The 12744-nt window shown below is 42.7% G+C and overlaps 1 protein-coding gene across 5 annotated transcripts in view; it reads left to right on the top strand.

Moving 5' to 3' along the window:
* The window catches only part of LOC141726996 (uncharacterized), a 67107-nt gene that overhangs the window by 15479 nt on the left and 38884 nt on the right, over positions 1 to 12744 (top strand). The window lies entirely within an intron of this gene.

Below are 12744 nucleotides of genomic sequence, written 5' to 3' on the forward strand. Positions count from 1 at the left end.
ACATAAAATCAGGAGTCAAAGCAGCAGGTGCAAGATCAGACGCAAATACTGAGTCTTATTCCCTGAAGGACCTTCGTGGCTTACGGAAGGATTACCCCCGATGACCTGATGAATCATAATTAGTTGGCTGGTCCATCTCTGGAATGCTGCAGGCGAGGCTACAATTCTGGACGGCACTGAAGCCAGGCATTTGGGATCCCTGTCACAGGATCCTGCCATAGACCAAGGAATGATGAGTGGGGCCAACTCTCATAGCCTCTGGGAACAGGTCCTGAGAAGTGTAGCAGAAAGATACCTGTGAGCAGACGATCTCTATATGCAGCAAACTCAGTGGAAAACCATAGAACAAGGGATTCAATGCTTGAGGGAAATGGCAGTGACTGAGATTGTCTTCTCAGATGATGGAAACACAGTAAATCCAGACTTGGTACCATGCACATCTGTGATGTGGAGAAAACTTGTATGACTTGGGCCACAAGAATATGCTTCTGCTTTAGCAATGATGAAGCGGGATGATGGTGAGGAGACTGTGCTGGATATGGCAAAGAAGCTCTGAACATATGCAGACACTGTGAATGGCCCAACACATGCCAGAATCGCAGCGGTGGAAACACGTCTGCGAAAATTAGAGGACAAGATAGAGGAGGGTCACAAGAAACTGAGGGAGGAGATCAAAGAGAGCTTTCTCCAAATCTCGGCAGTACAGATCAGAAGTTCTGGTACCCAATGCAGACGTTCCCCAGATGGCGAGAGAAGGTACATCCCACGAGCTGAGCTGTGGTTCTACCTGTGTGATTGTGGAGAAGACATGGGGAGATGGCATAGAAAACCTACGGCTGCTCTGGCACAACGGGTGTGTGAGCTGAAGACTCAGAGAGGAAGTTCCAAAAGGGAAGCAGCTCCAGTGGCCAGTAACTGAACTTTCACATATGATGATAATGATAATATTTTTGATCCCCTTTTGATTCCAAGGCATATGCCCAGGGAAAGAAGGATAACCAGGCTTAGAGGGGCCCTGCCTCTAGCCAGGTAGAGGCTGGGGAAAACCGTGTTTTTTGGACTGTGTGGATTCGTTGGCCTGGCACATCTGAACCACAAGAATACAAAGCTTTGGTTGACACTGGTGCACAATGTACATTAATCCCATCGAGACATGTGGGGACAGAGTCTATTTCTATTGCTGGTGTGACAGGGGGATCACAGGATTTTACTTGGGTGAAAGCTGAGGTGAGCCTGACTGGAAATGAGTGGAAGAAACACTCTACTGTGACTGGCCCAGAGGCCCCATGCATTTTAGGCATAGACTACCTTCGAAGTGGGTGTTTCAAAGACCCAAAGGGACTCAGATGGGCATTTGGGATAGCTGCTGTAGAGACAGAGGGTGTCAAGCAGTTGAACAGCTTGCCTGGACTGTCAGAAAGCCCATCTTCAGTAAGTCTCCTGAACGTGGAAGAGCAACGAGTGCCAATTGCCACCTCAACAGTGCACTGCCGACAGTACCGAATGAATCGAGATGCTGTGATCCCCATCCACAAAATGATCCGTGAGCTGGAGAGCCAAGGGGTGGTCAGCAAGACCCACTCACCCTTCAACAGCCCCATTTGGCCTGTGCGTAAATCGGAAGGAAAATGGAGATTGACAGTGGACTATTGTGCATTGAATGAAGTGACCCCACCCCTGAGCGCTGCTGTGCCAGACATGCTGGAACTCCAGTACGAGCTTGAGTCCAAGGCAGCAAGGTGGTACGCCACTATAGACATTGCCAATACATTTTTCTCCATTCCTCTGGCAGCAGAATGCAGGCCTCAGTTTGCTTTCACCTGGAGAGGCGTGCAGTACACCTGAAGCCGACTGCCCCAGGGGTGGAAGCACAGCCCCACCATCTGCCATGGACTGATCCAGGCTGCACTGGAAAAGGGTGAGGCTCCAGAACACCTACAATATATTGAGGACATCATTTTGTGGGGGAAGACAGCAGCAGAGGTGTTCAAGAAAGGGGAGAAAATAATCCAGATTCTTCTAAAAGCTGGCTTCGCCATCAAGAAGAGGAAAGTCAAGGGACCTGTTCAAGAGATCCAGTTTCTGGGAGTGAAGTGGCAAGACGGACGGCATCAGATTCCCACCGATGTCATCAACAAGATCACAGCAATCTCTCTATCCACCAATAAGAAGGAGACACAAGCTTTCCTAGGCGCCATAGGTTTTTGGAGGATGCATATTCCCGAATACAGTCAGATCGTGAGCCCTCTCTACCTGGTCACCCGTAAGAAGAACACTTTCCACTGGGGCCCAGAGCAGCAACAAGCCTTTGCACAGATCAAGCAGGAGATTGCTCATGCAGTAGCCCTTGGCCCAGTCAGGACAGGGCCAGAGGTGAAGAATGTGCTCTACTCTGCAGCCGGGAACCATGGCTTGTCCTGGAACCTTTGGCAGAAGGTGCCTGGGGAGACTCGAGGCCGACCACTGGGATTTTGGAGTCGAAGCTACAGAGGGTCTGAAGCCAACTATACTCCAACAGAGAAAGAAATCTTGGCTGCCTATGAAGGAGTCCAGGCTGCCTCGGAGGTAATAGGTACTGAAGCACAACTCCTCCTGGCACCCCAACTACCGGTGCTGAGGTGGATGTTCAAAGCAAAAGTTCCCTCTACGCACCTTGCCACCAGTGCTACATGGAGCAAATGGATTGCTGTTATCACACAGCACGCCCACAGCAGCGTGTTGGAAAACTGAATCACCCTGGGATTCTGGAAATAATTACAAACTGGCTGGAAGGTGAAAACTTTGGTCTCTCTGATGAAGGGGAACAAGAAGTGACAAGGGCTGAAGAAGCTCCACCATACAACCAACTGCCAGCAGAAGATACACGATACGCTCTCTTTACTGATGGTTCGTGCCGCATTGTGGGAATGAACCGGAAGTGGAAAGCAGCTGTTTGGAGCCCCACACGACAGGTGGCAGAAGCCACTGAAGGAGAAGGTGGATCAAGCCAACTTGCTGAACTCAAAGCTGTTCAACTGGCCCTAGACATTGCTGAGAGAGAGAAGTGGCCAAAGCTCTACCTTTATACTGATTCATGGATGGTAGCCAATGCTCTGTGGGGATGGCTGGAGAGGTGGAAAGAGGCTAACTGGCAACGTAGAAGAAAACCAATTTGGGCTACTGATGAGTGGAAAGACATTGCTACCAGGATAGGGAAACTGCCTGTGAAGGTCCGCCATGTAGATGCCCATGTACCAAGAGTAGAGCTAATGAGGAGCACCAAAACAATGAGCAGGTAGACCAGGCTGCAAAGATAGAGGTGTCCAAAATAGACCTAGATTGGGAACATAAGGGACAGTTATTCCTAGCTCGATGGGCTCAGGCCATCAGGGCAGGGATGCCACCTATAAGTGGGCACGAGACTCAGGGGTGGATTTAACCATGGACAGTATTTCTCAGGTTATCCATGACTGTGAGACGTGTGCTGCCATCAAGCAGGCCAAGCGAGTGAAGCCCCTGTGGTATGGTGGGCGGTGGTCCCAAGTACAAGTATGGGGAGGCCTGGCAGATTGACTACATCACACTGCCCCAGACACACCAGGGCAAGCACTATGTGCTGACCATGGTGGAGGCCACCACTGGATGGTTGGAAACCTACCCTGTGTCTCATGCTACAGCCTGGAACACCATCCTGGGCCTTGAAAAGCAAGTTCTGTGGAGACATGGCACCCCTGAGAGGATTGAGTCAGACAATGGGACTCATTTCAAGAACAGCCTTATCAACACCTGGGCTAGGGAACATGGCATTGAGTGGGTGTACCATATCCCCTACCATGCACCAGCTGCAGGCAAAGTGGAGAGGTACAACAGACTGTTAAAAACCACATTGAAAGCATTAGGTGGGGGATCTTTCAAAAACTGGGAGCAGCATCTGGCAAAAGCCACCTGGTTAGTTAACACCCAAGGCTCTACTGACCGAGCGGGCCCTGCCCAATCTGAGCCTTTGCAGAGAGTAGATGGAGACAAAGTCCCAGTGCTACATGTCAGAGGTTTATTAGGGAGGACAGTTTGGATTAATCCTGCCTCGAATACAGACAAACCCATTCGTGGGGTTGTTTTTGCTCAGGGACCAGATTGCACATGGTGGATAATGCAAAAAGATGGAAGAACACGATGTGTACCTCAGGGAGATCTGATTGTTAGATAAAACCTGTATAAATATCACTGTTTGCTGAATGTTATTACCATTGTCTGTGTATAGTTGTATAATGGATGTATCATGTATGTACTTGTAGAGTTAGAATTTATATTAGTGTTAGCAGTAAGCAGACGATATGGGGATAAGGGGTGGAATGTCCTGGGTTGACTATATGATGCTTTTATCCCCAATCGTCTCATTCTGTTTATGTTGAATAATAGTAAGTTTTGTAACTTTAAGAGTGCTCCAGAGAGTGAAAGGGGAAGAGAAGAAGCGTGCAGTTTGTTTTCAGACACTGCACTCACTCCTCCACATTCCTGCTCCTGGACTGTGTTGTCTGTGGACAGACAGCGGGACAGAGCTCTTCTTTTGCTTTTTAGTTAGGTTTTAGCTAGCTGACACAAGGAAGCTCCCTGCACCGTTTTTTTCCCTTTTTCTTTGGACCTCTTGAAACTGCTCTGGACTGAACACCCAGGGGAGCACCAGCAGCTGCAGCTGTGGCCCACTGGGCTGGGCCTGGCCTGTGACAATTCCAGCACCTGAGGGACTGATCAGAGACTGAGTGAGCTGCTGCTTGAACCCGGGGTTTTTCTTAGTTTGTCATCTCTTTTAGAGTGGCAAGGGGTCTCATTGTTTTGATATTGTTTTGGTTTTATTGTTTAATAAGCAGTTTTTTCCACCTTTCTCCAAGGAGGTATTTTTTTCCCTCCCGGACCAGTTGGGGGGAGGGGCCGATTGGATCTGCTTTTCCCACTGGAGCTCCTTTGGGGGATTCTTCCCAGAAGTTGCTCTGAACCTGGACAGGGAATAACACACAGGTGGTACAAGAAGGTCCAAAACACCCCTAAAATACTTGTGTTTTAACTTAACTGGAAGGACACAGACCTGTTAAAATGAGTCCAGAGAAGGGTCATGAGGATGGTTATAGGATAGAGCATCTTCCCTCTGAGAAAAAGCTTAGATAATTGGCATTGTTCATCCTAGAGAAGAGAAGACTCCAGAGAGTCCTTATAGCAGCCTTCTAGTGAGGGCCAACTAGAGCACTGGTAGAGGGACTTCTTGTATGGGCGTGTAGTGATAAGATAGCTTTAAACTGAAAGATAATTGGTTTAGATTAGACATTAGGAAGAAAGTCTTTACTTTGAGGATGGTGAGGCACTGCCACAGGCTGCCCAAAGAAGCTGTGGATGTATCATAGAAAGTTCATATCATAGAAGAGTTCAAGGCCAGGCTGGATGGATTTTTGAGCCACCTGGTGAAGGGGAAGGTGTCCCTGCCCACGGGCAGGGGGATTGGAATGACATGATCTTAAATATCTCTTCTAATCCTAAGCATTGTATGAGTCTGTACTTCATGGTACAGTTACTAAAGGAGGCAACTATGACAGGTGCCCTTCTTGGTTTGTTTATTTTTAAAAGAGAGATTCTAATGAGTGAAGTAGTGACTGGTGGCTATCTTAGCTACAGTAACCATAAAGGAATCAAGTCTGAAATCTCTGACAACAGGAGGAAAAGTGCCGGCAAAATGTCAGCCCTGGACAAGAGGAGAGCAGACTGCTCAGGAAACTAATTAGAGAAGTCCCTGAGAAAATGCTTTAGAGGATACTGGGGTACATCAATGCGTGTCACTTTTTAAGCACCGTTTCCCAAGAGCACAGGAATGGGCAATTCCAAAATGTTAGAAGTCAAGTAGGGGAGGCAAAAGGCTGGCTTGACTAAGCAGGCAACTTCTTCTGGAACTAAGGTAAAAACAAGAAAGTGTATGGCCAATGGAGGAAAGCTCATGTGATATGAAGGGCATACAGAGATACTGGTCACCACTGTAGGGAGAATATTTGTGTGTCTGAAAGTCTGTTGCAGCTGAAGAAGACCAGAACTGTGGGGGACAGTAAAAAGTGTTTTTTAGATGTTTTAATAGCAAAATAGCAATAGGCAGAAATAATATTGTCCCAAAGATCTGGCTGATGTTATCATGAGGCCTTTCCTTTTCATGTTTGGATGATCTTGGGCTTCTGGAAATGTCCTGGTCAACTGGCAAATTTCCAAATTCCAGCTCAGGTCATTCTATGATTTACAATTTACTTCCAGGACCCTGCACACAGGTTCAGAATTCTCTTGAAATGAGTGTTATGTAAGATGTGGGCAGGTATAAAAAATTTTTGTCTTTTCCTATTCTCGCCTATTCAAATATCAATCCCAAGTGTGTGATTTTTCGACTGAAGGGAATCTGAATCCTTAAAAGCTGATTTTCTTATACTGTTCTCACTGTTGCCTGTACAGAACCTGGAGGACATTGCAGAAATATGATGCAAGCTGTGAATCATAGGAATCTTACTGTAGATGCTAGTAGAAGTTGTTTCAGTGAAGTCACAGAGTGTCCGATTCCCGGCTGTTTGGATAGCCTGGAAAGGCCCGGGGTGGCCTTGGGGCAGCCCGCGCTTCAAGGACGAGAAGAGGCTTCAAATCTTTTCTCGGTCTCGGTGTTTATTAATTGTTTATCTAAAAGATTTTCTCTCGGCCCGACAGAGGTCTGCTCAGCAGCCAGCCATAAGCACACTCCCCTCTCGCTGGGGTGGTCTCCTATCTTTATACTCAAAGTTACGTATATAATATTTATCATTTTTCCCCAATACCTTTTACCCTTATTAACCAGTGCACTTTTAGTAATAACCAATCCTAAAGTGCCACCATCACCACAGAAGATGGAGGAGAAGAAGAAGAAGAAGAAGGACAGGACATGCCCCAATTCCTCCATCTTACTTCTCTAAACCCCCCTGTACAGAAATCCTAAACCCTGTGTTTCACTCTCTAATTAACTAATCCCTTCACCATTCACCCCGGTGAAATCCTCCTATCCTCATACAGGTGTCGTCTCCTGTGTAGGATCAAAGTCCAGCCACCAGACACTTCTGGCAACATTCCAGGACTCCTGAGCCCCCCAAGGGTAGTTTCGGTGACTCGGCACCTCAGTCCTGAGGTGCTGAGATCCCACAACAGAGGGCTGTAAGACGGTCTTAAATATTGCCCACTCTACTAAACTGTAATATAGTTAAATATTTCCTGTATTTTGACACATGATTTAGAGAGGAACATGGTATATGACACAGAAACAAAATATAGAACTCACCTTTACAATATGTGAAAAGCAAATGTGGCATATATTAGAAGTTATATGTATCAAAATACAGAAAGCAGAAATACAGAACTTACACATTAAATTAGTCATAATAGTCACATAAGGCTGGTGAGTAGCAAGAAATTTGGCAGGATGTGCTTGACAACATCATCCTGCCTTAGGAAAAATTATTGTTACAGAAATGTTCCAGTATTTGCTTCTCAATGGCAGACAATCTCTGAAACCTCTGAGACATTGAGGCCCCAGTAGGCACAAAACATCCGATGAAGATAAAAAAGAACATGTCCTTTTTAAGAACAATCACAAAAGTATTCTATATAGCAACTGGAATTAAACACAAGCAATTTTTGAAATTGAATCATAGCTATGTTCAGGGAGAGGACTTAGAGATTTGGAGACTTTGCAGCAGATTTTTTTTATTGAAAACTCATACATGTTCACTTTAGTTCAAAAGAAACTTCTAAACAGAGAAGAGAAAAATTTGATCCATTTTTCTCCATTTTAAAGGTAGTGAGTGAAGAAAATAAGCCTCTATCACAAGCATAAGTAAATCAGTGAAAATGCAGTGTCTAAAGCAACTTGTTCCTCCTGTTTACTCAGTGTGTCTTTTCCTGTTCATGCCATTTATTTGTTAACTTCTTCATATCTTGTTTGGTTTGGCTTTTAAACTCAGAGAAAATTCATGTTGTTTTGCTAAAAAAAAGCATTAAAAAGTGAGATATTCCAAATTTTACTTCCTAAGGTGCATCAATTCTTATCTGGAATGATTAGATCTGGTAGATCCTGGCTTTGTTTACAATCACTGTGAGTTTCTTTACAGGACAACCAAGACTGTTTTAGTAAGTCAAAACAGTAACCTGTCCTATGAAAAACACAGGCATCAGTCTGAATCTCTTCTCCCTATCATGTTTGTAATCAAGAGGGATTTAAGAACAAGGTATTTTCCCAAGGTACTAATGTTTTCTTTTTTCTGCCCTGCCTCCTCATGCAATATGTCTACCTGATTACATGTCAGCAGAGTAAGTGTGAAGCCTCTGACATTTCTGTAAGACAATTCTGTATGACAAGTGCAAAATATTTTACCTTGTTTAAATTTTAACTTTGAATCAATTTCAGTTTTAACTTTGAATCTAATATTTCTTTTAAAAGAATTCTATGATTTATACACACAACAAAAAGAATAGTTTTGTAGTAAGCAAAAGTTCTTAGAAAGGTATGTTGCCTATTGTAGCTCTCAGATGCTCTCAGAATATCACAAAATGGATGTCTAAGACTTATACAGCAGTAAAATCAATGTCCAGGAGAAGAGCAATCAATTCCTTCTGTGGAACAAAATAATTTGCATGCACCTGCTTGTTCATGAGGCTGCCTGCTTTTCATGTTGGGCTGGAGTGAGAACAGTGAGTGCACAGCCCATGCACCTGTATATTAATGACATGACCTTTGCTACCTTTTGAAATGTTATCCTGGAAATACTTAATCACAGGATTAAAGAAACCACTGGGCCACTTCAAATTGATACTGGACAGTTTATAAGGAGGAGATACTCTAACATTGGCAGCGTTGTTAAACACTTACTTTGATCTCTCCTTACAGAGAAACATAGAAAAATCAGTTCAAATCTGAGATCAGTTTACAAGTTATGACAGAGTGATATAGATGTGTACAGATTACAGAATTGCTTCCTAAGAGCTTAAATCCACTTACTGCATACAAAGAATATTGTCTTGATAAAATTAATCTTAGAGGTTGCAAGTGAGGAAATACGCAAAGGGGTAGCTGTCTGTTTCTCCTGCTTTGGGATTTGGTTTAGGGGATTTGAAACTAGAGAAACAAATATCTCTATTTTAATTGTTTAAGATAAAAACAAAATGTACCAGTTTAAATTAACTTAAGAGTGATTTGTTTAATTCTGGGGGAGTCCAGGCTACCTTAAGAAAAACAGGAGGCAAGAAGGGGAGAAAAATATCAAAAATAATGGAGAAAAATTTAACTTCAAAACCTTCTGCACTACTTTGAATGCAGTAAAATACCTGCCAAGTATCTGGACATCCATGAGTATGACTGACTGCAGATCAAAAAAGTAAATCTGAATTTTCAGAGTTCCTAATTGCTCTGTGTAAGTAGTTACCCACCATCTGTACAGCATCAGCATGGGCCCACTGCTTGATGTGCCAGCTCCTGGCCCTTTTTTGGGTGGTCATCCTGGTATTCATCATACAAGATCAAGTATTTATAACATTAGGCTGGTAGTAGTGGAGAAGTTTTAGGGGGCAGGATATACAGATATACACACAATGAAAAATAAAGAATCTTACTGCTGACTTTGCATCAGAAATGAGCAGATGTTTAGATTCATGGGTGAAGAGGTATGCCTGCGGCAGGCATAGGCCCCATCTCTCTGCAATCACAACAGATTTGCTGCTGGCCTGACAGTCCCCCTGGAGGTGTGGTACAAAGCAGAGAGCTAACTAGCCCATCGGTTTTAAAGGCATTTAGAGGCATAGGTGAATGAGTCATGAAGGAAACCGCATGGAAATCATTTAGATTTCCCACTAAAAGGCCAGATCTTTCATGTGTGCATTCATACTTGCTATCATTATCTTCTCATTTTAATGTTATTGTCAATTGCATTATCAGTGTTTTGTTGTGATGTCTTGATACTCTACCAAAATGGAAGGTGAAATGACTTGGGAATCTAAGTTGGTTTGTTTCTATCTAATACTTGATTCACTTCCAGGTTGTTCTGTTCATATTCTGAACAGCAGAGGAAAAAGCAATGCTACAATTATTAATTTTTCAAGACCTGCAACTTACTCAACATAGTTTTCTTCTGAAGCTGTAACATTACCAGGAGGAATTATAAGAGAGATGGTAAACTCTTCTGCATACACAAAAACCAAATAGATTTAAAAACAAATATATTTCATTGAGATGACAAAAGTATACAGGAATATGAAGAATTCAGTAGTGATCTTAAACATGCTCTAGTTAATGTGAGTTTCACTCACCTCCAAAATCTCTTTGGTTTAAACTATCCAGGTAAGTATCAAAGGCTGTAACTTTGGGTAAAAAAAAAAAAAAAAATAGATAAAAGGATAAATCCCTTTATTTGGCAGGGGGCTTCTTATTTTGTACTTTTTATGTTACTACTAACATGAGAAGAATTCTCTTCCACTGGTTCTCCATTTTTGTAAGTCCTTATCAAATACACAGGAATTTGTAGTACTTGAAAGCTACATCACGGGAGACAGGTTAATTTTCCCCCTTTTCTGTAAGAACAGGAGAACGGACTACTCATGTTAAGACACACTAGCTTTGGACACTAATTGAGTATCACCAGGTCTTACAAACTAGAGATGAATAAAAATTCCCTTGGTAACCTTTTTACAATGTATGATTTTTAAATATGAAATCTAGGTCTTATGCCATAAGTAGAAAACACTAAAGCATAGTAGAAAACACTACAGAAAATATATGGAAATATATTTTCTAGAACACTGGAAAAAAACTTAGAAAATGTGATGTTGATACCTACAGTCCATAATTCATATAGTAATCAGAAAAACAAAAAAGTCTGTTACACAATTCACTCAACTGCAGTTTTCATCTGAGCGAGTAATGTGACAGCTGGCTAGAGCAGTTTGTGCCTCAGTAGAATAAATGAAAGGGTGAAATTGCATTCAGAGGGGAAAAGGCATGGGGGCCAGTCATGTGTGTGTGTGTGTACATGGACAGACATGTATGCACATGTCCTATCAGATGTATTTCATTCTTATCTGAAAGAATGATACAAAATTGCAAAGCTGTCTTGAAGAGCAGCTTCTAACTGGGTTATTTCAGTCTTTATCATGAGGTTACATGGATAAAGACGTGTTAAACCACTGACTCCTAGCTTAATGAGATCCGTGCTCCAGGAGAAAGCCCAAAACCCCATCTGGCTGGCTCTCAGCAGTGTAGAAAAAGTCAACTACTCTACCAGAGGAAACAGAGGATTGAATTTAAAGAGTTGAGATAGAGAAAAAAGAAGGCAAAGACAATGAGCACGCAAAAAAAAAATTGCTGTCAGTGTCCTACTGATATATTCAAGCATTCTATCTGGCGCTTTAAAAGAAATAATGAAAAATTAAATAATAATACCACTTTAGACAGACACCATAGTTACATTTCTATAAGAGAAATAAATATTTTTAAAGCAATCCTTGAAAACAACACTCAGCAGCTCAGGGTTTCAGCTAGTATGAAAACAACTGGGTATTTTGCTATTCCTAGCAGTCTCTGGCAGGTCAGTGCAGACATTGCTGAGTTTTGGCTGCCCTCCGTGGCATTATTTTCCAGCACACATTCCACTGATAAATGTTTCCATGTTGAAATTAAAACTATTACATGGAAGTTAAGACCTCACTGGGGGCTTAAAGCCACAGCTTTTCTTCTGCCCAGGAAAAGTGATTAGAGTGTCAATGGTGATGTAATAAAAAACAGAACTTCTGTTAATAAAACTAGATAAAATGGAATAAAAAAAATATTGCTATATACTGAGGTGGAGGTAAGGGAGAAAAAGTGGGGTTCTATTGAACTACTGCATGGGTTTTTGGTTTTGTGGAGTTTGGAACAAATGTTGCTGCAGGACTGTGCTACTCTTCAATGGTGCTCAAACTAGCCACAACAGCCCAGCTCTCCTAGGAGATAGGAGAGGCCCAGGTTGAAAGGAAGTCATATCGCTACACCAGAATGTCCTAACAAAAAACAGCCCAGGCTTGCTCAGACAATGGTGTGAGTGGAGATTTGTGTCTTTTTAGGCGAAAAGTCATAAGAATGAGCCGCACTGGAGTGCAGAATTAATGAAAGTGTGGGAAATGATGATGATTTCACTTCTGTAGAAATTAAACTTCCACAACCCCTTAAATGCTTTTTTTCTTGGCGACCAATGCAGCAATATGTAATGTGGTACACTTAGCCAATATGTTTAAGGAAGGAAATGTGTTGTGGTAATGGCGCTTGACTAACTTTCCACTTCTAGCTCTACTAAAAAATGTCTGTGTGACCCTGAGAAAGAATTTTACTCCTCCAGCAAGACTTGTACTGCATCTTCCAGGTATATAATTAATTTGGAATACCAGAAGCAGAGCTTTGTGAATGGTATGATCACTACACAAAGCAGCAATTTTTATTAATTCAGAATACTAGGGAGTAGATGATCTTATGGAAAACCCCCAAAACCTCTGCCTATCCTCACAACCCTACTCCAGAAAAAAGAAAAAAAGAAAAAAAAAAATCTAAGGAAAACAAACAACTTCCCTCCACCCCACCAAACCTCCAAAAATAACACCCCAAAACCAAACCAACCAGCTAGAAAAGAAACCAAACCCATAAAACCAAATGGGCATGAGGGGGGAATAAACTCCTATTTTTCTTGTTTGAAATTAGGAAAC

The sequence above is a fragment of the Zonotrichia albicollis genome, chromosome Z (genome assembly GCF_047830755.1).
Source record: "Zonotrichia albicollis isolate bZonAlb1 chromosome Z, bZonAlb1.hap1, whole genome shotgun sequence".
NCBI classification, from domain to species: Eukaryota; Metazoa; Chordata; class Aves; order Passeriformes; family Passerellidae; genus Zonotrichia; species Zonotrichia albicollis.